This window comes from Saimiri boliviensis, chromosome 14 (genome assembly GCF_048565385.1).
Source record: "Saimiri boliviensis isolate mSaiBol1 chromosome 14, mSaiBol1.pri, whole genome shotgun sequence".
NCBI classification, from domain to species: Eukaryota; Metazoa; Chordata; class Mammalia; order Primates; family Cebidae; genus Saimiri; species Saimiri boliviensis.
The window spans coordinates 63,904,087-63,931,316 of record NC_133462.1 but is presented as its reverse complement, the minus strand read 5'-3'; the positions used below and the strand labels follow the sequence as shown (position 1 = coordinate 63,931,316).

Genomic DNA, 27,230 nt, shown 5'->3' with positions numbered 1-27,230 from the left:
CACGCCCTCTATGCTTAAGGCTGAAACTGTCCTGTTTATTCTCAGTTTTGCGGACCTGAACTAAGAAGTTCAAGTGTACTGGTGCTTTCCTTTTTTGCTTGAGCATTTTATAACAGTGAATAAAGAGTTATCTCCTGTTATACATTTCTACCATTTTGCCATAGTCTTTGTCTGCATTCTTCTCATTTGGCAGCACTTTCCCCAGTCTGATCGTCAGCATTTCCGACAGCTGTTTGGTATGGCTTTCAATTAGAGACAGCCATCTATAAAATGTACATTGGCATACAGCCCATTATGGCTCTGGAGCAACAATTACAATTATTTATAATCTAGTAGGCCAAAGTATTTTTTTTTTTTTTAGAGCTCTTACCTGAACATGGCTCTGCCATTTCTGGATAGAACTTTAATTTTAAGAAATTGCATCCAGTAAATTGAACTAGACAATGACATATCTGAGAAACTGGAACAAATATCCATATCCCCAACTAGGGGGTTATTCTCTGGCACACAGGTACAAGTAGTGCTATACTTCTCTCCCCATTTCAGCTCTACCTACTTCTTTTTACTTTCCAGTAATAGGTGCAGGCAGAGAATTGCAATCTGGGAGCAGGCAGAGATTATACCTCCCTTCTCCCATAGAGATCTCTAACAGGATGAAATGAGCCAGTCAAGGAGGGATAGGTACACAATACTAGTTAACAGCTCAGGTTTTGGAGCCCAACTGCCTGGGTTTGAATCCCAGGGCACATTTCTTAATATTTTGTACCTCAGTTTACTTACCTGTAAAATGGGGACAATAATACCTATCTGAGGCCGGGTGTAGTGGCTCAGGCCTGTAATCCCAAGACTTGAGGTCAGGAGTTCAAGATCAACCTGGCCAATGTGGTAAAACACTGTCTCTAACTAAAAATATAGAATTTAGCTGGGCATGGTGGTACGTGCCTGAAATCGCAGCTACTTGGGAGGCTGAGGTGGGAGAATCACTTTAACCCAGGAGGCAGAGGTTGCAGTGAGCCAAGATCATGCCATTTCACTCCAGCCTGGGTGACAGAGCAAGACTCCGTCTCAAAAAAAAAAAAAAAAAAAAACCACGAAAACAAAAACAAACCTTATCTGATAAGCTTATTCCAAAGACTAAATGAGTTAATTAATTTAAAACAATGACTGGTACATAGTAAGTACTCACTAGTAAAGGTTAACTACTGTTATTATCTGTATAACTCTTGTTCTCAACCTGGGTCGTATGTTCATATTAATTGATTTGAAAGATTCTGAAAAATGCTGAGGCTCAGAACCCCATTCTAGATCAGGGCTTCTCAGCCTTAGTATTACTGACATTTTGAGCAGGGAATTCTTTGTTTTGGAGGACTTTCCTGTGCACTGTGAGATGTTTAGCAGCATTACTGGTCTTTACCCATTAGATGTCAATAACAAGCCCTCACCCTCAAGCTGTGATAATGAAAAAAGTTTCCAGACATCGTTAAATATTCATCCCTGGTGGGGGGTAACTGGGAGATCCACCCACTTGCCTAGATCAGGTGTCCCCAAACTACCGCCCCGGCCCGTGGGCCGCATGCGGCCCCCTGAGGCCATTTATCCGCCCCCCCCCTCCCCCACCACACTTCAGGAAGGGGCACCTCTTTCATTGGTGGTCAGTGAGAGGAGCACAGTATGTGGTGGCCCTCCAACGGTCTGAGGGACAGTGAACTGGCCCCTTGTGTAAAACGTCTGGGGATGCCTGGCCTAGGTCAATTAAATCATCATCTCTGGAGATGGGGGCTTGGGCATGAGTCTTCCCAAGGGGAGATCCAGGTTTTGTGGGGCTTAATGCTTTTAAAATTTTGGGATCTTTCTGTAAGAAAAATAATACAGATTATAAATACAAATTTACATACGGAAGTGAATAGAATATTAGAATACTTAGAATGAGTAAAAAAGACAATAATTATTTATATGGAGATTTATATCCCTTTTATTTGAGATCACTGTGGGCAAATTATCAGCAGAAATTCTTCTTGATCACAACCTGGCTTTCTCTCCCCACCTAGGATACTGTAGCAGTTTCAGCATTCACAGGGGCCTGTGTGATTGAGGTACCCTGAAGTCTAAATGTTCTTAGCAAGCTTCATGGTGAATTTACCTCTGGGCCTTCTCCTGCTGCAGTGCACTAGCTCTGGATGGAATCCCAGCCGAGCAGAACAGGCACAAGGCCCACAAGGCCCTAGCCATCTTAATCACAATTTCAGAAAACTTGGCATTGGAAGGTAGGTTGGAGGTGGGCAGCGAGCACAGCAAGAGGGAATTGAGATTGCAGCCAAAAGGAGTTTGGTCACCCCAGACTAGAAAAAAGCTGCTCCAGCCACTCTGCTGAGCTTTGATTTTCAGCATCAGCCCTGACATCCTCGGCAGGGTAAGTGGGAGAAATTTAGGACTGGGGTGGTGAAAGCCAGGCAACAAGAAGAGGTATACCTCATAAGTCAACATGATCACCCTCCATATTCCTCAGGAACATTAAGTCCTAGGTTGGCCCAAGAAACCAAATGAAACAAACACCAAGAGACAGGTCACACAGACACCCAGCAGGCATAACTAGGGAGTCCGACTTCAAGTCTTAGAGAGTAGACTTCTCAGCTCCATGAGATGAGGTTTTCAGGGAGACTAAGACTGTGATATACTCAACTAGTCAGAATGGGATCAAGAACTGTGAGAGGAGAAGTGGCTAAGACTATGTGTAGAGGTCCACAGTGAATGCAACTGGGAATTACAGAAGATGAGAGAATGAGGCCAGAGCTGACTCAGGGTAATAACCACTAAACAGAGGCTCTCTTGACCCTGTGGATGGAGCATGGAGCTAGGTAGTCCCTCCAAGCTCTTCATAACACCAGGGGTTGCCCATGGAAGCATCATGGAACTTGCAAAGATAAAGGGTTGAGGGATTTTTAGACCCTTGAAATCAAGAGTTGGGCCCTACCACCACCAATCCAGTCACCCCACCACCATCTGGATTGGCCAGATCCTCATTTATCAGAACTGGAGATGAGAACCATTTGACTGTGAGCTTTGCTCCTCAAGATTAGATGCGCACACCAAGGATTATGCAGGCTATTTCTGCTAATTCCCATCTTTAGCACAGTTAATAGAGTGTCTATGTTATCAACATTGTTACTGCTGTTGTGTCAGGAACCTGACAAGTACTGCATCTTCATTCTAACAAGAACAGACTCCTTTTCTTCTGGAATTCCCCACAGAGTAGACTGTTGGGTAAGGTTTTTGGGGAGATTGATTATAGCACATGGAATGGAATCTGGCACAAGGTAAAGAGAGAGTTTTCTGGTTTCCTTCCCTGGGTAACTGTACTCCTCCCCTCATCCCACCTGTGTTGCTGTTATCCCTGGGTATGATTGCATGTGCTCTAATCTTTATATTATAAACCTTTAGGGAGGAGGCAAACTGCAAATTAAGAAGGTATGTGTAGTTGATACCCTAGTCAAGCAAGTCATGCCAGTCAACCAACAGAATCCCCACAGTGGCTCCAAGTATTCTTCCAGACACGGGTATTTGAATCACTCGGCTAACTAGAAAATTAATTTTAACCAGTTACTTCATCCACTTTGCCATCCTTTTATCAAATATTTCTTCAAAAATTTTTTAAGGGGCCAGGCGTGGTGGCTGACACCTGTAATTCCCAGCACTTTGGGAGACCGAGGCGGGTGGATCACCTGAGGTCAGCCATTTGAGACCATGGTGCCTGGCCAACATGGTGAAACCCCGTCTCCACTAAAAATACAAAAACTAGCTGGGTGTGGTGGTGCATGCCTGTAATCTCAGCTATTAGGGAGGCTGAGGCAGGAGAATTGCTTGAATCTGGGAGGCTGAGGTTGCCGTGAGCCAAGATTGCACCACTGCACTCCAGCCTGGGTGACAGAGTGAGATTCTCTCTCTCTCAAAAAAAAAAAAAATTTCTTTATGGACATGAATTCATCTTCTTTTTCCTTTCCTTGCCCACCCACTGGTAATCCTGAAAATAGTTAATGAAGTGGTCCAAAGAAGGCAACGGTAGATGGCAGAAAATAGTGCCTACTTCATAGCATTGTTGTGAAGATTAAAATTGGTCTCAAACTCCTGGCCTCAAGTGATCCTCCCACCTTGGTCTCCCAAAGTGCTGGAATTGCAGGCATGAACCACCACACCTTTGCCAAGTTCACTTTCAAATAACAATATACCACTTTGTGTGTAGTATAAGTAATAACAAAATAATCCTAATTCCTCCTGTCCACCTTTGCATCATTACTGTCATTCATTTCATTTATATGTAAGGATGTGTCTATATATTCAAATACCAAAAACCCCCTAAAATTGTTGCTATTATTATTTTGAATAATCTTATCTGTCAGATCAGTTAAAAATAAGAAAAATAAAGGTTTTTACTTTACTTTTTATTTATTCTCTGACATTCTTCCTTTCTTTATGTAAATCTGTTTCTGACCTGTATCATTTTCCTTCTGTCTGAAGAACTTCTTGTAATATTTCTTACAAGGCAGGTCTACTATCAACAGATTCACTCAATTTTTTTTTTTTTTTGTCTGAGAAGGTCTTTATTTTTTTCTTTATTTTTGAATTTCTGAAGTTTGACTATGATATATCTAGATATAGTGGGGTTTTGGTTTTTTTTTAACATTTATTCTGCTGGGTGTTTTCTGAACTTCCTAAATCTTTGGTTTGTTGTGTGACAGTAATTTGAGGAAATTTCTGTTATTAATGCTTCAAATATTGCTTCTGTTCCTTTCTGTCTTTTCTTACTCCTTCTGACATTCTCATTACATGTATGTCACACCCTGTGTACCTGTACCATGGTTTTTAGATAGTCTGTCTTTTTGGTTTTTTTTTTTTTTTTTTTTTGCTTTTCAGTTTTAGAAGTTTCTATTGTAATACATTTAAGCTCAGTGATTCTTTCCTTGGCTGTGTCCAATCTACTAGTAAGCCCATCAAAGTCATTCTTCATTTACGTTGCATTGTTTTTTATCTCTATAATTTGTTATTTTTCTTAGACTTTCTTTTTTTTTCTTACAGGCTTGAGCCACCGTACCCGGCCCGTTTTTTTGTTTTTTGAGATGGAGTCTTGCTTTGTCGTCCAGGCTGGATTGCAATGGCATGATCTTGGCTCACTGCAATCTCTGCCTTCTGGATTCAAGCCATTCTCCTGCATCAGCCTCCCAAGTAGCTGGGATTACAGGTGCATGCCACCATGCCTGGCTCATTTTTATATTTTTAGTAGAGATGGGGTTTCGCCATGTTGGCCAGGCTGGTCTTGAGCTCCTGACCTCAGCTAATCCACCTGCCCTGGCCTCCCAAAGTGCTGGGATTACAGGCCGGAGCTACTGCACCCAGCCTCAGTTTTCTACATGCCATCAATAAACAGTGAAATTTAAAATTAAAAACACGTAATTATATTAGCACCCCCAAAATGAAATAGGTATAAATCCAGCAAAATATGTACAAAATCTATACGAGGAAAACTACAAAACTCTTATTAAAGAGGTCAAAAAAGAACTAAATAAATGGTGACATATTCCATATTCCTGGTTGGAAAGACCCAATATTGTTAAAATGTCAGTTCTTCCGAACTTGATCTATAGATTCAGCACAATCCCAAGCAAAATCCCAGAAGATATCTTGTGGGTATCTCTTATAGAAAGAGACAAAAGACGCTGGGCGCTGTGGCTCATGCCTGTAATCACAGCACTTTGGGAGGCCGAGGCGGGTGGATCACGAGGTCAAGAGATCAAGACCATCCTGGTCAACACGGTGAAACCCCGTCTCTACTAAAAATACAAAAAATTAGCTGGGCATGGTGGTGCGTGCCTGTAATCCCAGCTACTCAGGAGGCTGAGGCAGGAGAATTGCCTGAACCCAGGAAGCAGAGGTTGCAGTGAGCCGAGATCGCGCCATTGCACTCTAGCCTGGGTAACGAGTGAAACTCCTTCTCAAAAAAAAAGAAAGAGACAAAAGACTCAGAATAGTCAACACAATATTGAAGGAGAAGAACAAAGTTGGAGGACTGACACTACATAACTTCAGGACTTACTATAAAGCTATAGTAATCAAGACAGTGTGGTATTGGCAAAGGAATAGATAAATAAATTAATAGAATAGAATAGAGAGCCTAGAAATATACCCACTTAACAACAGTCAAAGATAAAGCAGCAAAGGCAACATAATGGAGCAAAAACAGTATTTTCTACGAATGCTTCTGGAACAACTAGACAACCACATGCCAAAAAACAAAAAGAAAAAACCTAGACATAGACTTACATCTTTCACAAAAATTAACTCAAAATTGACCAGAGATCTAAATGCAAAACTATAAAACTCCTAGAAGATAACATAGGAGAAAAATCTAGGTGACCTTGGGTTTGGCAATGACTTTTTAGATACAATACCAAAGGTACAATACTTAAAAGGAATAATTGATAAGCTGAGCCTCATTAAAATTAAAAGATTCTGCTTTGCTAAAGATATATCCAAAGGAACAAGAAGACAAACCACAGACTGGGAGAATTTGCAAGAGACACATCTGATAAAAGTATTCTTTGTATATTTGAAGTATATTTTAAGTAAATACTTACTTAAATATTTTTTATCTTACTCAAATATTTTTATCTTAAATTTTTAAATATTTTTAAATACTTACTTAAATATTTACTTAAAATAGGCAGGGTGCAGTGGCTCATGCCTGTAATCCCAGCACTTTGGGAGGCCAAGGCAGGTGGATCTCTTGAGGTCAGGAGTTGGAGACCAGCCTGGCCAATATGGTAAAACCTAATTTCTACTAAAAATACAAAAATTAGCCAGGTGTGGTGGTGTGCACCTGTAGTACCCGCTACTCGGGAGGCTGAAACAGGAGAATTGCTTGAACCCTGGAGGTGGAGGTTGTAGTGAGCTGAGATTGCGCCACTGCACTCCAGCCTGGGTGACAGACCAAGATTTCATCTCAAAAAAGAAAAAACATAAAAACATTTACTATTTATTTAAAATATACAAAGAACTCTTAAAATTTAACAATAAGGGCCGGGTGCCGTGGCTCACGCCTGTAATCCCAGCACTTTGGGAGGCCGAGGCGGGTGGATCACGAGGTCAAGAGATGGAGACCATCCTGGTCAACATGGTGAAACCCCGTCTCTATTAAAAATACAAAAAATTAGCTGGGCATGGTGGCGCGTGCCTATAATCCCAGCTACTCAGGAGGCTGAGGCAGGAGAATTGCCTGAACCCGGGAGGCGGAGGTTGAGGTGAGCCGAGATCGTGCCATTGCACTCCAGCCTGGGTAACGAGCGAAACTCCGTCTCCAAAAAAAAAAAAATTTAACAATAAGAAAATAACCTCATTTTAAAAAAATGGGTCAAAGACCTGAACTGACACCTTATTAAAGAAGATATACAGATGGTAAGTAATCATATGAAAAGGTGTTCAACATCATATGTCATTAGGGAACTGCAAATTAAAACAACGCATCATTAAAATGGCCAAAATCCCAAACACTGACACCACCAAATGCTGGTAAGAATGTGGAACAGGAACCCTCATTCATTGCTGGTAGAAATGCAAATTGGTACAGTCACTTCAAATGACAGTTTGTCAATTTCTTACAAAGTGAAGCATACTCTTACCATATATTCAATTGATCATGCTCCTTAGTATTTATCCAAATGAACTGAAAACCTATGCCTACGCAAAAACTTGCATACAGATGTTAATAGCAGGTTTATTTATAAGTTCCAAAGCTCAAAAGCAACCAAGATGTCTTTTGGTAGGTGAACGGATAAGCTATGGTACATCCAGACAATAAAATACTACTCAGTACTAAAAAGATATGAGCTATCAAATCCAGAAAAGACAGGAAGGAAACATAAATGCATATTAGTACATAAAAAAAGCCAGTGTGAAAAGTTTACATACTGTACCAACTACTATCATGCATTAATGACAGTGCCACATTCTGAGAAATGCTTCATTAGGAGATTTCATTATTGTGCAAACGTCATAGGATGTACTTACACAAACCTATATACTGGTATAAGTATTGGCATAGCCAATTGCTCCTAGGCTACCAACCTGTACATCATGTTACTGTACTGAATACTACAGACCATTGTAACACAATGGTAAGTATGTGTGACTAGAATGTCATTAATGCAACCCGTGACTGTATATGACATTCCTGAAAAGCCAAAACCATGGAGACAGTGAAAAGATGAGTGGTTACCAAGTGATAAGGGAAAGGGAGGGATCAATGGGTGGAGCATAGAAGATTTTGAAAGCAGTGAAATTACTCTATATTATACTATAATGGTGGATACATGTCATTATACATTTGTTCAAACCCATAGAATACATACGAAGAATGAACCTTCATGTAAACTACAGACTTTGAGTGACGATAATGTGTCTTTGCAGATTCATTGTAACAAATGTACCGCTTTGGTGTGGGATGTTTATAGTGGCGGAATTTGTGAATATTTGGGGACGGGGATATATGCGAACTCTCTGTACCTCCTGCTCAATTTGATGTGCCCTAAAACTGCTCTAAAAACTAAAATTTATGAAATAAATAAGGGTGTTATGTACATATGAGAGTACATGTAACATTTTCTCATTCTTTCTCCCCATTTGCTTCCTCACTTTTCCTTCCTGGCCTTGCCTCTCTTACCCTGTTCCCATTCCTCACTTCTCACTGCCTTCCCATCCTTTCTCCTGCTTTTCTGTTTCTCCTCCCACCTGCTCCCTCCCTTCATCCTCCTGGTCCCTACCACCCGCTTCTCCCCGACCTTCATCCTCTCTTTTGCTACTTCCCCTTTCACTTGCCCCCTTGCTTCTCTCCTCCTACCCCTACCTGCCTGCTTCTCACCCCCTCCATTCTCTTTAGTCTCCCCCTCATCCTCCAACAAAAGCCTCCTTCCTTCTTCCCCTGGCCCTACCCCTCATTTTTGCAAGGCTTGCCATCATTTCTACCTAGTCTTGCCCCCTCACTGCTGTTTGGCAAGGTCTCCACCCTTTATTTCCCTCAGTCTCAAATTCTTCAATCCTATCTTGTTAAAAAGAAAAAGAGAGAGAGAATATATAAAACATGAATTAGTCTTTAATATACCATCTGCTTTGAAATTGTCTCTTCTTCCTAATACAGAGTTAGTGTTGAAATATTAGAACATTAAAAAATAGAGAAACAGAATCTAATTTTGAGGCCCCTTTTGAGATCTTAAGGCTCAAACCAAAGGATCTTGAAACTGACCCAATAGTCTCATAGACAGTTTTCTAAAAAATATAAACATGGAAATGATCCTTCTGGTCTTAAAGCTGAAAATGTACATTCTTTTATCTGAGTTCCTGCCTCAGGAAAAGACCCTCCAGGCCTCTCAAAATGTATTAAAGAACTGAAACTCACCAGATCATCTCATCCAGACAATGAGATGCCAGGTCCCTCATACATCTTGAATGCTTCCTTACCCTCCCCTTTTCTTACACATAGTTACATTTCTTCCCTGCTGTATAAACCCCTAATTTTAGTTGGTTGGGGAGATGGATTTGAGACTGATTTCCCATCTGCTTGTCTGCAGCACCGATTAAAGCCTTATTCTTTGGCAATAATTGTTTGGCAATAATTATTGTCTCAGTGACTGGCTTTCTGTGTGGTGCACAGCAGGACCCAGATAGAACCCCTGGTGTTTTGGTAACAGTCTTCTGAACATGAAATGCAAACTCCAAGCCTCCTTTACCCTGTTTGGCTATTGGGAGTTTATTAATAATGCTAATTACAAAAGTTGAAAGTGTTTTCCAATCAATTCTAGCTTTTCTAAGAACACATTATAAATCTAAATATTTTTCATTCTGGGAAAAGATAAATAAAGTGATGGAATTTATACCACTTGGTATATTCTTACTATATAGTCAGGAAAATGAAAATAAATATATTAGAAATGTGTATTTAGACACTGTGTATTAGATAAGTGTATTGAAATGCTAGATCTTGAAAACGTTAAGGGTTAGTGACAATACCAAGCTGTACAGTATTATGTATAGCATATTATTTTTGCATTTATTGGTATTTTTAATAGCATTATTTATGCAAAGTATAAAAACACAACAGGAACTTATGGGGAAGGAAGAAGAAGAGTAGGTGGGATGCAAGAGGAAACATAAGGATTTCAACCTTATTTTCAAGGTTTCCAAAAGAATCTGCTATGAAATTTCTTCTGATTTTCTCAAAGGGCCCTAAAGGGTAAAAGTTCCTTACCACTTCCTGACCATTTAGTAAGGTAATATTTTGATCTGACTTTAGGTTGCATTTCTATTTCATCTGACTTGAGATTGCATGCCCTAATTCTGGAATTCCAAAATTTGTGAATTTAATTTTTTCACTCTATCCTTACAATTGTGATTTTATAGGAGGTAGCCAGAAAGAGTTCAATCAGAGTTCATCAGACCCAGGGTTAAATCCTAGTTGTATTAATTGTTAGTAGTTTGGTGTTAAGCTAATTATTTGATTCTGTTCCTTTGTCTGCAAAATGGTAGTAGCAAAAACATTCCTCTCTGGTTGGGGTGAGGTAATATATTAACAGAGATATGGAAGTGCTGGGAAGGGAAGAGCATGGTCCCCTTACAATATGGAAGCGGGGGGAACAGAGGTGCTAGGTAGAGGAGGGTGTGGTCCCTGGCTAGGGCTCCACTCCCATGGACCTGGGTGAGGACAGGTATTTCTGAACAAATGTTGCGTTTCCCAAGACCATGGCCTGCAACAACCGCATCCTATGCCTTATTAAAAAAACCCCAAGACCCTAACAGGCAGACACAGGCGGCAGGATGTCAAGAGAAGCACATCAGCGGAAGAAGACACTAGTGGCTGGATGGTGAGAAGATGTAGAGGGGAGCACACTGGCAAAAGAGCACATCAACAAATGCTGGCATGCCAACAGGCCAACCACTGGCAGGATGAGGCAGGTTTGTCCCAGGGCAGTTGGAGGAGAGCTGGGGCTGCCAAGCGCCCGACACCAGGGGAAAACCATCTCCCTCCTGGCTGCCCCATCAGCTGAGAGCTACCTCCATTCAATAAAACCTTGTACTCATTCTCCAAGCCCAGATATGATCTGATTCTTCCAGTACTCCAAGGCAAGAACCCAGGATACAGAAAGCCCTCTGTCCTTGAGACAAGTCAGAGGGTCTAATTGAGCTGATTAACACAAGCAAAACTAAAAGAGCACCCTGTAACACATGCTCACTGGGGCTTCAGCTGTAAACATTCACCCCTAGACACTGCTGTGGGGTCAGAGCCCCACAGCCTGCCCCTGTGTATGCTCCTCTAGAGGTTTGAGCAGCAGTGGGGCACTGAAGAAGCAAGCCACACTCCCATCGCATGTCCTGCAAGGGGGATAAGGGAACCTTTCCTGTTTCAACAGCAACTGGCATAAAGCTAGTACTCAGCAAATGCTAGCTTTTTTAAGACTTAAATCATATTCTTCTTCAGTCTTTGAGTTTCTTTTCTTCAGTCTTTGAGTTTGCAGAAAAATGAATGACTGAATTCCAAGAGAAGTATCTAGTCTGCAATGTAGTAGGTACATTGAGGCAGATGGCTAAAAATTTTACAGGGAAATATAAGTGATACGATAAAATATAAATTACAGTTCATGGATAATTATATTTTAGGGATTAAACAAAAAATAAGTGATATTTTCAAACACACCATTGAAGAGGAAGGTTATACATTGTAAAATGTGTAATGTAAGGAATTAAGTGATTTTTCCTAGCTTCAAAATACCATCAACAGCATTAACTGATTTAGGTATGTTATATGACACATCACATACATTACCTGTATTAACTACAAAAGAAATGTTACGATCCAGAGTTACTAAGAATGAAATGGGTACTGGGTAAACTGCATAAGTGATTAATAAATGTGAAGGTGTGTTGTAGTTTAAATGTAATAGCAGCTGTGGTTAGTGTGTGATCATATTCTAAAGTAATTAGACTATAGTTAATAAACCCTTTAACAAATCACAATCATTCAGAACATTCAGAATAGAAGTCTTGTGTTTTTTTTTATTAGATTCTGAGGCCCCCTTAAACAAAAAGTGGCTAGTCAAATATCTTTCAAAGTAGTCAAATATTTCTTAAGTGTGGTTTGTCTCTCCAAGAAGAAGCAAGTGTATATCATGTGTCTACAGAGACAACACTCTGAAAAGAATATCATTTACGTTCAATTCCAGTCAAAAATGCATAACCTGAATCTAATCCAACAGACAACATCAGCCAAACCCACAGTAAGAGATGGTGTTTAAAAGAACTGGCTTTTATTCTTTAAAATATGTCAATGTCATAAAGAACAGAGATAGGCTGAGGCGCTGTTCCAGACTGAAGGAGAAAAAAGGAATGTTATTCTAAATATAAGATGTGATCCTGGATTGAATCCTATAAGGGGGAAAGGTATTATTGAGACAATCAATAAAATTGGAATATGTGTAACGTATTAGATAGAAGTATTTTATCAATGTTAAATTCACTGAATTTAATAACTGAACAGTGGTTATGTAAAGAGAATATCCTTAGTCTTAGAAAATATACACTTAAGTTTTAAAGGCTATAGAGACATGATATGCAACCTACTCTCAAATAATTTAAGAAAAATTTTATAGAGACAGAGAAAAAAGACTGATATATTAAGTTTGCAAAATATTTAAAATTGATGAATCTTGGTAAAGTATATGTGAAAAATTTGGGGTTGTTTTTCCAACTATTCTGTAAATTTAAGATTATATCAAAATTAAAAGTTAATTTTAACAAGTATCCATGAATCACCTGAGTCAGAATACTGGAGTATTTGCTACAGATGCAGATTCATGAGACCTGCCACTGACTACTGAATTAGAAATTCAGGCAGTGTGGACAGGAGAGGTTACAGCCTGGCAATTTTCATTTACAAAACATTCTTGGTGACTGTTATTCACACTAAAGTTTGAAAACCATTGGGGGTGTACTTCAACTAAAAATCAGTTATGGCCAGTACAGTGGCTCACACCTGTAATCTCAGCACTTTGGGAGGCTGAGGTGGGCAGATCACCTGAGTTCAAGGCCAGCCCAGCCAACATGGTAAAACCCCATTTCTACTAAAAATACAGAAATTAGCTGCGTGTGGTGATGCACACTTGTACTCCCAGCTACTCAGGAGGCTAAGACAGGAGAATTGCTTGAACCCGGGAGGCGGAGGCTTCAGTGAGCTGAGATCGCGCCACTGCACTTCAGCTTGGGTGACAGAGTGAGATGCTGTCTCAAAAAAAAATCAGTTACAATGTGGCTGGGTACAGTGGTTCACGCCTGTAAAACCAGCACTTTGGGAAGGAGAGGCAGGAGGACCCCTTGAGCCCAGGAGTTCAAGATCGGCCTGGCAACCCAAAGAGACCCTGTCTCAAAAACAAACAAAAAATATCGTAATTATAATGCTTTCATTGGCCAATCTATTTTATTTTCTTTAAAAAAAGAAAAAAACTTTAAAACTCGAAAACTTTTTGACTTTCTTCCATTTCTTATTTTTTAATTTTTTTACCTTAAAAAGAAAAAAATTAAATTTTCTGATTGTACAGCTACCCTCCTTCAAGCCAGTGCATTTTTTAGCTTAACTAAATGCCTTAAAGAATACTGCTAGCTAAAATGGTTCATGTGTTTATCATGAGGTAAACACGATACATATTTTATTCAATTCTCACAATAATTTCTATGAATTGCTATAATTATACTCCTTGTAGATAAGGAAATGGGGGCACAGAGAGGTTACACAAATTGCCAAGATCATATAGCTATTAAGGGATAAAGCCAGGATTGGAACCAAGGACAATCTGACTCTAGGGCCATACTTCTGCCACTCTGCTTTTGAGCCTTGCTAGGAAACCACATGGTAAAGTTATTGGCTTTGGCTGTCATAAAATTGACATGTTATTTATCTCTTATAAAGTCAGCCTTTAATTGTACATTAAGGAAGGAAGCAGTGGTGCAGCTAATACAATGAACATTATGATAAGGCATGGAATTCCCCCTGCTAATCTTCCATCCTGGTGACAAAGCCTTGGCTCTGTACCTAAAATAAGGCTACAGCTTGTTGTTTCTTTCTGAGCATTACTGTGATTTTCCCATCACAGATCCTTAAGATACTCTTCAGCCTGCAGGTACCAGGCTGGGTGAGATCTGGGTATACGTTCTTCAGAAATCCACCCTTTGCATTGGTGGATTTCTTCAGTGAGATGGAATGTCATCACAGTTTTAAACTAGGAAAGAAATTGTTCCTGATGAAAGCCAGGAAGTGACTTGACTAAAATAAAAAGTAAGCACTGCCCCAGGGTATAGCTCAGCCTCTTCTGGTATCTCCATTCTTCTGAGGCCCAGTTCTCTGCAGAAACAGCCATTCCACAGAGAGGAGCCTGAGAGGTAGCTTCCTGGACTCTCAACAATAAGCCTGTGAATTGAGTTAGGTGCCCATTAGTCTCACTGATAGTATGGATAGAGATGGACTGAAAACCAGCCTTCCAACTCCCGAGGCCAGGTTCTTCCATAAACCACATTGCCTCCTGAATAAAAGAGATCAATACTGAAAGTTTGTTGGAATCATGGCCTCATGTGTTTGTGCAGATTGATAAGTGCAACCCTTGTGGTAAAAAGTAAAAATGTGTTTTTTCAGCTGTGGCCAGCTGAAATGTAATATATAAAGAGTTAGTAATAATTTTTATTGACAGATTCATCTTTTCTAATGAGAAAAATGGAAAGTTATCAGCAAAAAAATCACTATTTTGAAAAGATTGATGAAGCACCCTCAGCTCAGCCAGACCACAGCGCAGTTGTAATCCTCCATAAGAACCTTCAGGTTGCAGGTGACATAATCTTATCTAAAAAAATCCTAAGAAATCCACTTAAAAACCCTAAGAACTAATACATGAGTTCAGCAAAGTTGAAGGATACAAGATTAATATACAGAAATCAATTATATTTCTATGTGCTTGCTATGAAAACTGTGAAAATTAAATTAGGAAACCAATTCTATATACAACAGCACCAAGAAGAATAAAATACTTAGGAATTTAATAAAAGATGTATAAAATCTCTACTCTGAAAACTACAAAATATTGTTAAAAGACATTAAAGAAGACTAAAAAAAAATGAAAAGACTTAATATTGTTAAGATGGCAATACTCCCCAGGGCATTATAGATACAACACAATCCTTATCATAAATCCATCTGGCTTCTTTATAGAAATCAACAAGCTGATCCTAAAATTCATATGGTAATTCAAGAGACCCAGAATAGCCAAACAATCTTGAAGAAGAATAAAGTTGGAGGACTCACACATCCTGATTTAAAAACTTACTACAAAGCTACAGTAATCAAAACAGTACAGTACTGGCATAAGGAGAGACAGTCATACAGACTGATAGAATTGAGAGACCAGAAATAAACCCTCACATTTATGGTCAATGAATTCTGACAAGGGTTTTAAAATCCTCCAATGGAGAAAGGATAGTCTTTTTAACAAGTGGTACTGGGAAAACTAAATAGTCATATGCAAAGAATAAAGTTGGATCCCTCCTTACCTTGTACTACATATACAAACAAAATGTAGGACTAAAACTTACGTCTTAAGTCTTAGAAAACGTATGTGTAAAATTTTGTGATCTTAAGCAATGGTTTCTTAGCTATGACATCAAAAGCACAAACAACAACAAAATATAAATTGGACATTATTAAAATTAGAAGTTTTGTGCTTTACCCTCAAAAAAGTAAAAAGAAGCCAGGAGTAGTGGATTATGCCTGTAATCCCAGCCCTTTGGGAGGTCAAAGTGAGAGGATCACTTGAGTCCAGAAGTTCAAAACCAGCCTGAGTAACACAGCAAGACTTCACCTCTAAAAAAAAAAAAAGGCAAAGAAAAAGAAAAAGTAGCCAGGTGTGGTGGTGTGCCCTTGTGGTCCTAGCTACTCAGGAATCTGAGGTGGGAGGATAGCTTGAACCCAGGAGGTTGAGATTGCAGTGAGCCATGATTGTGCCACTGCACTCCAGCCTGGGTGACAGAAGAAGACCCTGTTTCAAAAAAAAGAAAAAGAAAGAAATAATGAAAGAAAGAAAATAATAATTGAAAAGAAAATCTGCAGAATGGAAGAAAATATTTGTCATATATACCTGATAAAGAAGTTGCATTGGCCGGGTGCGGTGGCTCAAGCCTGTAATCCCAGCACTTTGGGAGGCTGAGGCGGGTGGATCACGAGGTCGAGAGATCGAGACCATCCTAGTCAACATGGTGAAACCCCGTCTCTACTAAAAATACAAAAAATTAGCTGGGCATGGTGGCTTGTGCCTGTAATCCCAGCTACTCAGGAGGCTGAGGCAGGAGAATTGCCTGAACCCAGGAGGCGGAGGTTGCGGTGAGCCGAGTATCGCGCCATTGCACTCCAGCCTGGGTAGCAAGAGCGAAACTCCGTCTCAAAAAAAAAAAAAAAAAAAAGAAGTTGCATTTAGAATATACATTACAACTTAACAATAAAAAGACAATCCAATTAAAACAAAGCATCTCAATAGAGCTTTCTCCATATATATACAAGGCAGGGTGCAGTGGCTCATGCCTGTAATCCCAGCAGTTTAGGAGGCCAAGATGGGCAGATCACCAGAGCTCAGGAGATCAAGATCAGCATGGCCAACATGGCGAAACCCTGTCTCTACCAAAAATATAAAAATTAGCTGGGCATGGTGGTGAGCGCCTGCTATCCTAGCTGCTTGTGAGGGTGAGGCAGGGGAATCGCTTGAGCCCAGGAGATGGAGGTTGCAGTCAGTAAAGATTGCACCATTGCACTGCAGCCTGGGTGACAGAGCAAGACTCTGTCTAAAAACAAAAACAAATACATAAAAACCAATAGGCGCATGAAAAGATAATTAACATCATTAGTCATCAAATCAAAACCACAATGAGCTACCACTTCACATCCACTAGCATGGCTATAATCAAAAAGAGGGAAAATAAGTGTTGGCAAGAATGTGGGAAAATTGGAACCCTCCTACATTGCTGGTGGGAATGTAAACTGTATCACTATTTTGGAAAAGTCAAGCAGTTCCTTGAAAGGTTAAATGTAGAGTTACCATATGACCCAGCAATTCCAATTCTGGGTACACATCCAAGAGAACTGAAAACCTATGTCCACACAAGAAGTTGTACCTGAATGTTTACAGCAGCATTATTCATAATAGCCAAAAAGTGGACACAATCCAAATGTTCATCAACTGATGAACTAATAAATAAAATGTGTTATATTCAGATAATGGAATATGATTTGGCAGTGAAAAAAGTTAAGTCCCAGTACATTCTGTAACTTGGATGAATCTTGAAAACATCATGCTAAGTGAAAGAAGCCAAACACAAAATGCTACATATTGTGTTATTTCATTGATACGAAATGTCTACAAAATTCACAGAAACAAAAAACAGAATAGCTGTTTCCCAGGGCTATTGGTACTGAGAAATTTGGGGGAAAAGAAATGACTGCTAGTGGGATATGAGGTTTTTGGGGTTGATGAAAATGTTCTAAAAATGATTTTGGTGATAGTTGCACAACTCTGTGAATACACTAAAAACCATTAGATTGCATACTTTAAATGGGTGAATTGTGTAGGAAATGTGAATTATATCTCAATATATCTGATATCTGTTATATATATTACTATATATTTATATATGCTTCTTTACACATATGACCATATATATTTTAATATTTGTCCATATACATGTTTATGTGTATCATCATATATGTATTCATTTATATATGTATAATTATATATAGATATATATGTCTATATTTATATATTTATGATGATACACAAATGAATAAACATATAGTGGTATAAATATATATCTTTATATATTTAAAGAACCCTCAAGTTGCTCAATAGGTTCTTTACTGCTCAGAAGTTTGACGGATTTTAAATAGTAATGGCCAGGCACAGTGGCTCCACCTATAATCTCAGAACTTTGGGAGGCTGAGGCAGGTGGATCATAAGGTCAAGAGTTTGAGACCAGCCTGGCCAAAATAGTGAAACCCCATCTCTATTAAAAATACAAAACTTAATCGGGCATGGTGGTGCACGCCTGTAGTCCCAGCTACTCAGGAGGCTGAGGCAGGAGAATCTCATGAACCCAGGAGGTGGAGGCTGTGAAAATCGATATAGATGGTCTGCCACTGTGGGCTTTATCTTCAACATTGTCTCAATCCTTCTTATTAACAAGAGTTATCCATTTGTAAACTGCTGATTTCTTTGGGGCATTGTCACCATAAACTTTTGATAAGGCATCAATGACTTCAACATTCTTCCACCCATCTATATCAATTTTCAAGGAAAAAATAAATGTTGTTCATGCTGTAATTGAAAAGGACCGATGATTAATAGCACACACAATAGCCAGCACCATAGACATCACAACTGGTTTAGCTTACATAATTCTGACTGAAAAATTAAAGTTGAGCAAACTTTCCACTCGATGAGTGCCAAAATTGTTGTGCTCAAATCAGCTGCAGGCAAGAGCAGAGCTTTCGATGGAAATTTTAAATAAGTGGGATCAATACCCTGAAGGATTTCTTTGAAGAATTGTAACAGGAGATGAAACATGGCTTTACTAGTATGACTTTGAAGACAAAGCACAATCAAAGCAATGGCTGCTAAGAGGTTGAAGTGGTCTAGTCAAGGCAAGACAGACTGGTCAACAGTAAAGGTCATGGTAGCAGTTTCCTGCTCAATGGATTTTGCTTTTTGACTTCCGGCGGGGGATGGAGGGGGCAAAAGAATAATAACATTTATTTATTATGAGAATGCTTAGAGCTAACTGAAGCTTTAGTAGAAAAATGCCTGGGAAAGCTTCACCAGAGAGTACTTCTACACAACAGTGCTTCCACTCATTCCTCTCATCAAATATGGGCAATTTTGTGAGAGTTTTGATGGGAAATCTTTAGGCATCCACCTTATAGTCCTGATTTAGCTCCTTCTGACTTGTTTTTGTTTCCTAATCTTTAAAAATCTTAGGGCACCCATTTTCTTCAGTTAATAATGTAAAAAGACCCCATTGACTTGGTTAAGTTCCCAGGACCCTAAGTTCCTTAGAGACTGAGGCTGGTATCATCACTGATAAAAGTGTCTTGAATGTGATGGAGTTTATGTTGAGAAATAAAGTTTATAATTTTTATTTTTATCTTTTAATTCTATTTTTCTATGAACTTTTTGCAGTCCCCTCATACACAGTTTGTTATACTTATTAAAAAGGTGAAACATCTTCAAAGAATGTTAAAGTTATTACAAAGCCACAATGACAGTCATAATTTCCCTCACTATGTTTAGTGCATGAGTTTAGAAATTTGAAAGAAGCAAATGAATATTTGCAAGTATGGCCAGAAGCACAGTTCTTATGCCAATAAAACCAAGATAAGTAGCTCATGGAAATGACTGAAACACTTACTAGCAGGAGGAAAAAACATTTTAGAGCATATCCAGGTGTAAGTTTTTTTGGCTTAATTTATAGTCAATCTGTGTTGGGTTAGGTGTGGTTGTTAGGCTATAAAGATCGTTTTCCTTGAGGAACACGTTGATTTGAGGTGGCTGAAGTGCTTAAAGGCAGCAAGTTAAGAGCCATAACTTTTCTTTATGGCCTTTGATTTCTGAAACTAAGGCTCAGACCAGATAAGTTTATTTGAGCATACATCGTTTTATTGCACTTCACTTTATTGTGCTTTGCAGATATTGTGCTTTTTACAAATTGAAGGCTTGTGGCAACACTGTATTGAGCAAGTCTAACAGTGCCATGTTTGCAATAGCATGTTCTCACTTCTTGTCTCTGTGTCGCAATGTTTTCAACTTTCATTATTATTATTATTATATCTGTAATGGTAATTTATAATCAGTGATCTTTGATGTTACTATTTTAATCGTTTTGGGGTTCCAAGAGTCTTGCCCATAGAAGACGGTGAACTTAATTGATAAATGTGTATGTTCTGTGTTCCACCAACTGGCCATTCCCATCTTTCTCCCTCCCTTTGAACCTCCCTGTTCCCTGAGGCACAACAATATTGGAATTCGACAAATTAACAACCCTACAATGGCCTCTAAGTGTTCAAGTGAAAGGAAGAGTTGCGTTTTTCACTTTAAATCAAAAGCTAGAAATGATGAAGCTTAGAAATGAAGAAGGCATTTTGAAAGCCAAGACAGGCCAAAAACTAGGTCTTTTGCGCGCTATTTACCAGATTGTGACTGCGAAAAAAAACATTATTGAAGCAAATTAAAAGTGCTACTGTAGTGAACACATGAATAAGAAAGTGAAACAGCCTTACTGCAGATAGGGGGCAAGTTGTAGTGGTCTAGAGATCAAATCAGCCACAATATTTACTTAAGCTAAAGTCTAATCCAGAGCAAGGCCTAACTCTTTAATTCGATGAAGGCTGAGACAGGTGAGGAAGCTGCAAAAAAAAAGTTGGAAGCTAGCAGAGGTTGGTTCATGAGGTTTAAGAAAAGAAGCCACTTCCATAAAATAAAGTGCAAAGCGAAGCAGCAAGTGCTGATGTAGAAAGTGCAGCAAGTTATCCAGAAGATCTAGCTAAGATGATTGATGAAGGGGGCTATTCTACACCCTAGATTTTCTTTTTTTTTTTTTTTTTTTTTTTTTTGAGACAGAGTTTCGCTCTTGTTACCCAGGCTGGAGTGCAATGGCGCGATCTCGGCTCACCACAACCTCCGCCTCCTGGGTTCAGGCAATTCTCCTGCCTCAGCCTCCTGAGTAGCTGGGATTACAGGCACACGCCACCATGCCCAGCTAATTTTTTGTATTTTTAGTAGAGACGGGGTTTCACCATGTTGACCAGGATGGTCTTGATCTCTCGACCTCGTGATTCACCCGCCTCGGCCTCCCAAAGTGCTGGGATTACAGGCTTGAGCCACCGCGCCCGGCCTACACCCTAGATTTTCAATGTAGACAGAATAGCTTTATATTGGGAGGAGATGCATCTAGGACTTTCATAAGTAGTAGGAAGTGAATGCCTGACTTCAAAGCTTCAAAGGATGGCTAAGGCTCTTGTTAGGGGCTAATGTAACTGATGACTGAATGGAAGCCAATGCTTATTTACCATTCTGAAAATTCTAGCCCTTAATAATTATGCTAAGTTGACTCTTTCTGTGATCTATCAATGGGACAACAAAGTGTGGATGACGGCGCATTTATTTATAACATGGTTTACTAAATATTTTAAGCCCACTGTTGAGACTTACTGCTCAGAAAAAAAATTCATTTCAAAATATTATTGTTCATTGACAATGTACCTTGTCAACTGAGAGCTCTGACAGAGAGGTCCAAGAAGATTAATGTTGTTTTCTTGCCTGCTAATAAAGTATCCATTCTGCAGCCCATGGATCAAGGAGTAATTTTGACTTTCAGATCCCATTATTGAAGAGAAATATATTTTATAAGGCTATATCTAACATGGATATAGCGATTCCTCTGATGGGTTAGGGCAAAGTAAATTGAAAATCTAGGAAGGATTCTACATGCCATTAAGAATGTGATTCGCCGGGCGTGGTGGCTCAAGCCTGTAATCCCAGCACTTTGGGAGGCCGAGGCGGGTGGATCATGAGGTCGAGAGATCGAGACCATCCTGGTCAACATGGTGAAACCCCGTCTCTACTAAAAGTGCAAAAAATTAGCTGGGCATGGTGGCACGTGCCTGTAATCCCAGCTACTCAGGAGGCTGAGGCAGGAGAATTGCCTGAGCCCAGGAGGCGGAGGCTGCGGTGAGCCGAGATCGTGCCATTGCACTCCAGCCTGGGTAACAAGGGCGAAACTCCGTCTCAAAAAAAAAAAAAAAAGAATGTGATTCATGGGAGGAGGTCAAAATATTCACAATAGCAGGAGTTTGGAAGAAGTTGATTCCAACCCTCATGGATGACTTTGAGGGATTTAAGTCTACAGTGAAGGAAGTCACTGCAGATATGGTAGAAATAGTAAGAGAACTAGAATGAAAAGTGGAGCCTGAAGATGTGAATGAATTGCTACAATCTCATGATCAAATTTGAATGGATGAGGAGTTGCTTCTAAGGATGAGCAAAGAAAGTAATTGCTTGAGATGAAATCTTCTCCTCCTGGTGAAGATGCTGTAAACATTACCAAGATGACAACAAAGGATTTAGAATATTACATAAACTCAGTTGATAAAGCAATGCCAGGGTTTGAGAGGACTGACTTCAATTTTTAAAGAATTTCCACTGTGAATAAAATGCTATCTAACAGCATAGCATACTACAGGGAAATCTTTCATGAAAGGAAGAGTCGATCAATGCTGCAAAATTCATAGTTGTCCTATTTAAAGAAATTGCCACAGCACCTCAACCTCCAGCAAGCAGCCATCAACACAGAGGAAAAGACCCTTCACCAGCAAAAAATTAGTTTGCTGAAGACTCATGATTGTCAGCATTTTTCAATAATAAAGTATTTTAAAATTAAGATTTATACTTTTTTTTAGACATAATGCTACTTCACACTTAATAGACTGTAGCATAATGTAAACATAACTTTTATATGCACTGGAAACAAAAAAATTTTATCATTCACTTTATTGTAGTGGTTTGGAACCAAAATTGCAGTATCTCAGAGGTATGTGTGTACTTTGGATAAGGCAAAATCCTTTTGTATAGACCCCACTGTTTTAGTGCTCAAGAGTATATAATTAGAGTAGTCCTATATAGGAATTGAATCCAGATTTCACTCTTATACTTGAGTTAATCTATGCAGTCTTAGAAGTAGCATTTCCGTGCTCGCTTCGGCAGTACATATACTAAAATTGGAACGATACAGAGAAGATTAGCATGGCCCCTGTACAAGGATGACACGCAAATTTGTGAAGCGTTCCATATTTAAAAAAAAAAAAAAGTAGCATTTCTATCTCTCACCATGTCCTGCCAATTTTACCCCTAAATTTTTCTCAAACTCATCCTCTTTTCCTCAACTCCACTGTCATCACCCTAGCCCAAGCTACCATCCTTTCTTGTCTGAATACTGCAATAACCTCCTAATTGTCTTCTCAATTGCACTTCTTCCTTCCTACAGTTAGTTTTCTATAAAACAGCCAAAATATAAACTTTAGGAAAAAATCAGATCATATAACTATGAGGGTGACCAATCTTTTGGTTTGTCTGGGGCTGCTCCAATTTTTTTTTTTTTTTTTTTTTTTTTGAGATGTAGTCTTGTTCTTGTCACCCAGGCTGGAGTGCAATGGCACGATCTTGGCTCACTGTAACCTCCGCCTCCTGAGTTCAAGTGATTCTCCTGCCTCAGCCTCCCAAGTAGCTGGGATTACAGGCGCACACTACCATGCCTGGCTAATTTTTGTATTTTTAGTAGAGATGGTGGTTTGGCATGTTGGCTAAGCTGGTCTCAAATTCCTGACCTCGTGATTCGCCCACCTCGGCCTCCCAAAGTGCTGAGATTACAGGCATGAACCACTGCACCCTGCCAGCTGTTCCAATTTTAGCACTGAAAGTCTCACATCCCTCACTCCTAGGCAAACTGGGATGGTTGGGCACTCTCGGATTCTGCTGAAAATCTGCCAGCACTTTCCAATCATCCTTGTAATAAAATGCTTTATGATGGTCTGCAAGACCCCATAGGGTGTATCTCTTGCCTATCTGTCCAGCTCATCTTTGACTAGGCTCCCCTTGGACTCACCACTGTGGGTGCACTAGTTTTATCTTTATTTAGAGAACTCATTGTGACCTTTTTCACCACATGGCCTTTCCCCTTCATTTCCCTTCAGAGGATGTACTTTCTGCCTCTCTTAGTTAACCCAGGTTCATTCTTCATAACCCAGCTTAATTTCGCTTCACTACATTCAGTTCCTCTAATACAAGCTATTGGAACATTCTGTTCCTTTCCCTCAGGTCACATACCTCAGTTTGTCATTATATAATTATCCATTAGTAGTTTTATGTCTGACTGCCATACTAGCCTGTAAACTCTTTAAGTGTAAAAACCATGTGTGTTTTTGTTTATCACTGTGGATTTGACTCCTGGAATATGCCTAGGACATATAAAATGGGATTCAATAAATATCCACTTCAGTTCCACTGCTAATATCACAGGCCAGACTTGAGATCTCTGAAACCTTTCCCTGCTTCTAATCTATTCATCTCCCAAATCATAATGCCAACTAGTGTCATGCTAATCTTCTACATGTGGATGTCCTGTAAATTTCCACAGACATTACTGTGTCCTATATTGGTTTGCTGATATGCCCATTGTATATAATTAGAAAAGGTACACTTATTAAGAGTATACTATGCACCAACACTGTGCTAAATACTTTATATATTTAATATAATTTGCTCCTCACAATCACCCTTGAGGAATGTTCTTCCTATTTTACATGTGAGGAGACAAAGGCTTAGAGAGATTAGGTTACTAATCTATTACTGCATAGAGTTTGTAAGAGATGCAACCAGAATGGTACCTGATGCATAAACCCTTGCATTTCTGTTTTTCAGTTGCATGTTTTATTAGTTACAATTAGGCTTGGCTGTACAAGACAAGAAAATCCAAAATCCCTATTTAGTTAACAGGAAAAAGGAAGATGTGTCTTTCATCCTTTAAGGATACCTTAGAGAAGTTACAGCTGATACTTCTGTTTATATTACATTGGCCAGATTATAGACCTTACTGCAAAGATGCTAGGAAATGTAGTCCATGCTTTTGTTGTCCATAGGCTGAACATAAAAAAAAAAAAAAATCCTCCTCCAATAAGGAAGAAAGAATGAATGGATACTGGGGAAATAACAGCATCTGCAAAACACACGATAGAGCAAGTTCTACTTATGACTTTCAAAATTATCTACAATTTAGTTTCATCCTACATAATGTTCCAGTTTTCCACTTCTCCCTTTAAACCACTGCCACAATGGGCCACTCACCTCTCTGTTTCCCAGACATATGAAACTCATTTTCAATTTTACTCTCCTTGCTTTTTCTCCTACTTAGGAGGGCTTCCTGTCAACCTACATAAATTCTACCCATACTTTACTGATTAGCTCATCTTCCTCCTTCACCATGGGTGTTCCTCTGACTATTCTAGACATTCATTACCTCTTTACTCAAACTCCAATTGCAAACACCTAGTGCCCACATAGCACAGGGATATTTCATTATCCTCTAAAAGTTTCCTCTATATTAGCTTTCTCTCCTCCAAATAGAATGGAAGAAGCCAAGTTCTAGGTACATAGCAAACACCTAACAAATACTTACTGATTAATATATAAAATAGCCTTACTTAACTCTTTTAGCTCTTATGTGGACCTCTGCTTTATTCAGGATTTTTCGGTGTTAGTTTACACCAGGGGACTTCTATAGACCCTCTCCCCATCTCTTGTGAAAATAAATCCACCTAATGAATATTTATTAAGTACATGTTTGGTTTTATTTTAATTTTTTTGGAGACAGGGTCTCTCTCTGTCTCCACTCCCAGGCTGGAGTGCAGTGGTGCAATGACGGCTCACCGCAGTCTCGAACTCCTAGGCTCAAACAATCCTCTTGCTTCAGCCTTCCTAGTACCTGGGACTACAGGTGCATGTCACCATGCCCAGCTAATATTTTTGTAGAGACAGGATTTCGCTATATTACTCAAGCTGTTCTCAAACTCCTGGCCTTAAGCAATCTTCCAGTCTTGACTTCCCAAAGTGCTAGGATTACATGTGTGAGCTACCACACTGGCCATTAAGTACATGTTGAAAGTCCCCATTGCTCCACGATATCCACTCAGAGCTCTCACTTGGTTTCAATTTCTGGATTGGTGTGGTGGTATTCACTGTATTGTAGGGCACTGCTTCTTACACTTTATGTGCATACAGATTACCTAGGAATCTTATTAAAATGCAGATTCTGATTCAGGAGATCCAGGGTGGAGCCTGAGATTCCATATTTCTAAAATATCCAATCCCAGCACTTTGGGAGGCCAAGGCAGGAAGATGGCTTGAGGCCAGGAGTTCAAGATCAGCTTGGGCAACATAGCAAAACCCTGCCTCTACAAAAATACAAAAAGCCAGGCATAGTGGTGTGTGTGTCTGTCTGTTGTTCCAGATACTTGGGAGGCTGAAGTAGGAGGATCACCCGAGCCCAGGAGGCAGCTGAGATCACACAACTGTACTTCAGCCTGGGCAACAGAGTGAAACTCTGTCCCAATAAATAAATAAACATAAATAAGTAAAAAATAAATAAAATATCCAAGGTGATGCCAATGTTGGCAGATGTAAATAGCAAGGCTGTAGAGATCCTTAGATCATCTGCCTCAAATCACATGAAAATGCTTTTTAAAGCCAAAGATCCCTGGGTCCCACTCCAGGCCTATGGGATCAGAATCTCTGGGATAGGACCCCAGAATCTGCATTTTAACAAGCTCTCTAGCAGATCTGCATATATACTAATATCCGAGTTTAAAAAGAACCCTAAGTGATTCTTATGACTAGGCCTGTTTGTGAGTAAGCAGCTTTTTGAAATAATGTTATTCAGTTCAGCATAACATGGAGTAACTGAAGCTACCAAAACTTCAGAAATTAAACAATATATTTAGATGGTTCTAAATTTTAAAAATCCCACACATAAAGCCGCAGCATTTTAGCATCACTCTTCTGCCCATAGCTTTGTTTGATTCATAGCACTCAGAACAGGAGAACATCCCCCAGCCCCACTTTGGGATTTCTCATGGCTGTAGGCTTGCCAGCAGCTGGTTTCAAATAATTCAGATCTCTACTTCAGTATATGATTTGAAGATAAAATCTAAGAGAAACAAAATATTTTAAATTGTGTTTCATAAAATATTTCTTGAAGACATTTCAAGAGAAAATCTTTCCTTAACTTTATTCTTATTTCTTTCAACCAGTAAATACCTGCCTGCTTAAGGGGGTTACTGATAGCATCTAACAAGATTATGTGTGTGTGTGTGCACGCGTGTGCACACGTGTGTGTCAAAGAACTCTGTCAACTGAAAAGCGCTGGAGAAATGCAAGGTGGCATGACTTTCATTACAACAGAGTATCAGTCAATAGGCTCAGCTCCAAAATGATAAATTAATCTTAAACATACAGTTGGAGTAGGAACAGAGTGAAAAGTTCTTCTCAAATCCTTTATGATTTAAGCTGATG

General features: G+C 39.4%; 1 non-coding gene across 1 annotated transcript; it reads left to right on the top strand.

The window, feature by feature from the left end:
- The first annotated feature begins 22,855 nt into the window (after nucleotides 1-22,855).
- On the top strand, nucleotides 22,856-22,962 carry LOC120361607 (U6 spliceosomal RNA). The gene has a single exon (XR_005577776.1). It is a non-coding gene; the product is annotated as a U6 spliceosomal RNA (small nuclear RNA).
- The last annotated feature ends 4,268 nt before the right edge of the window (nucleotides 22,963-27,230 follow it).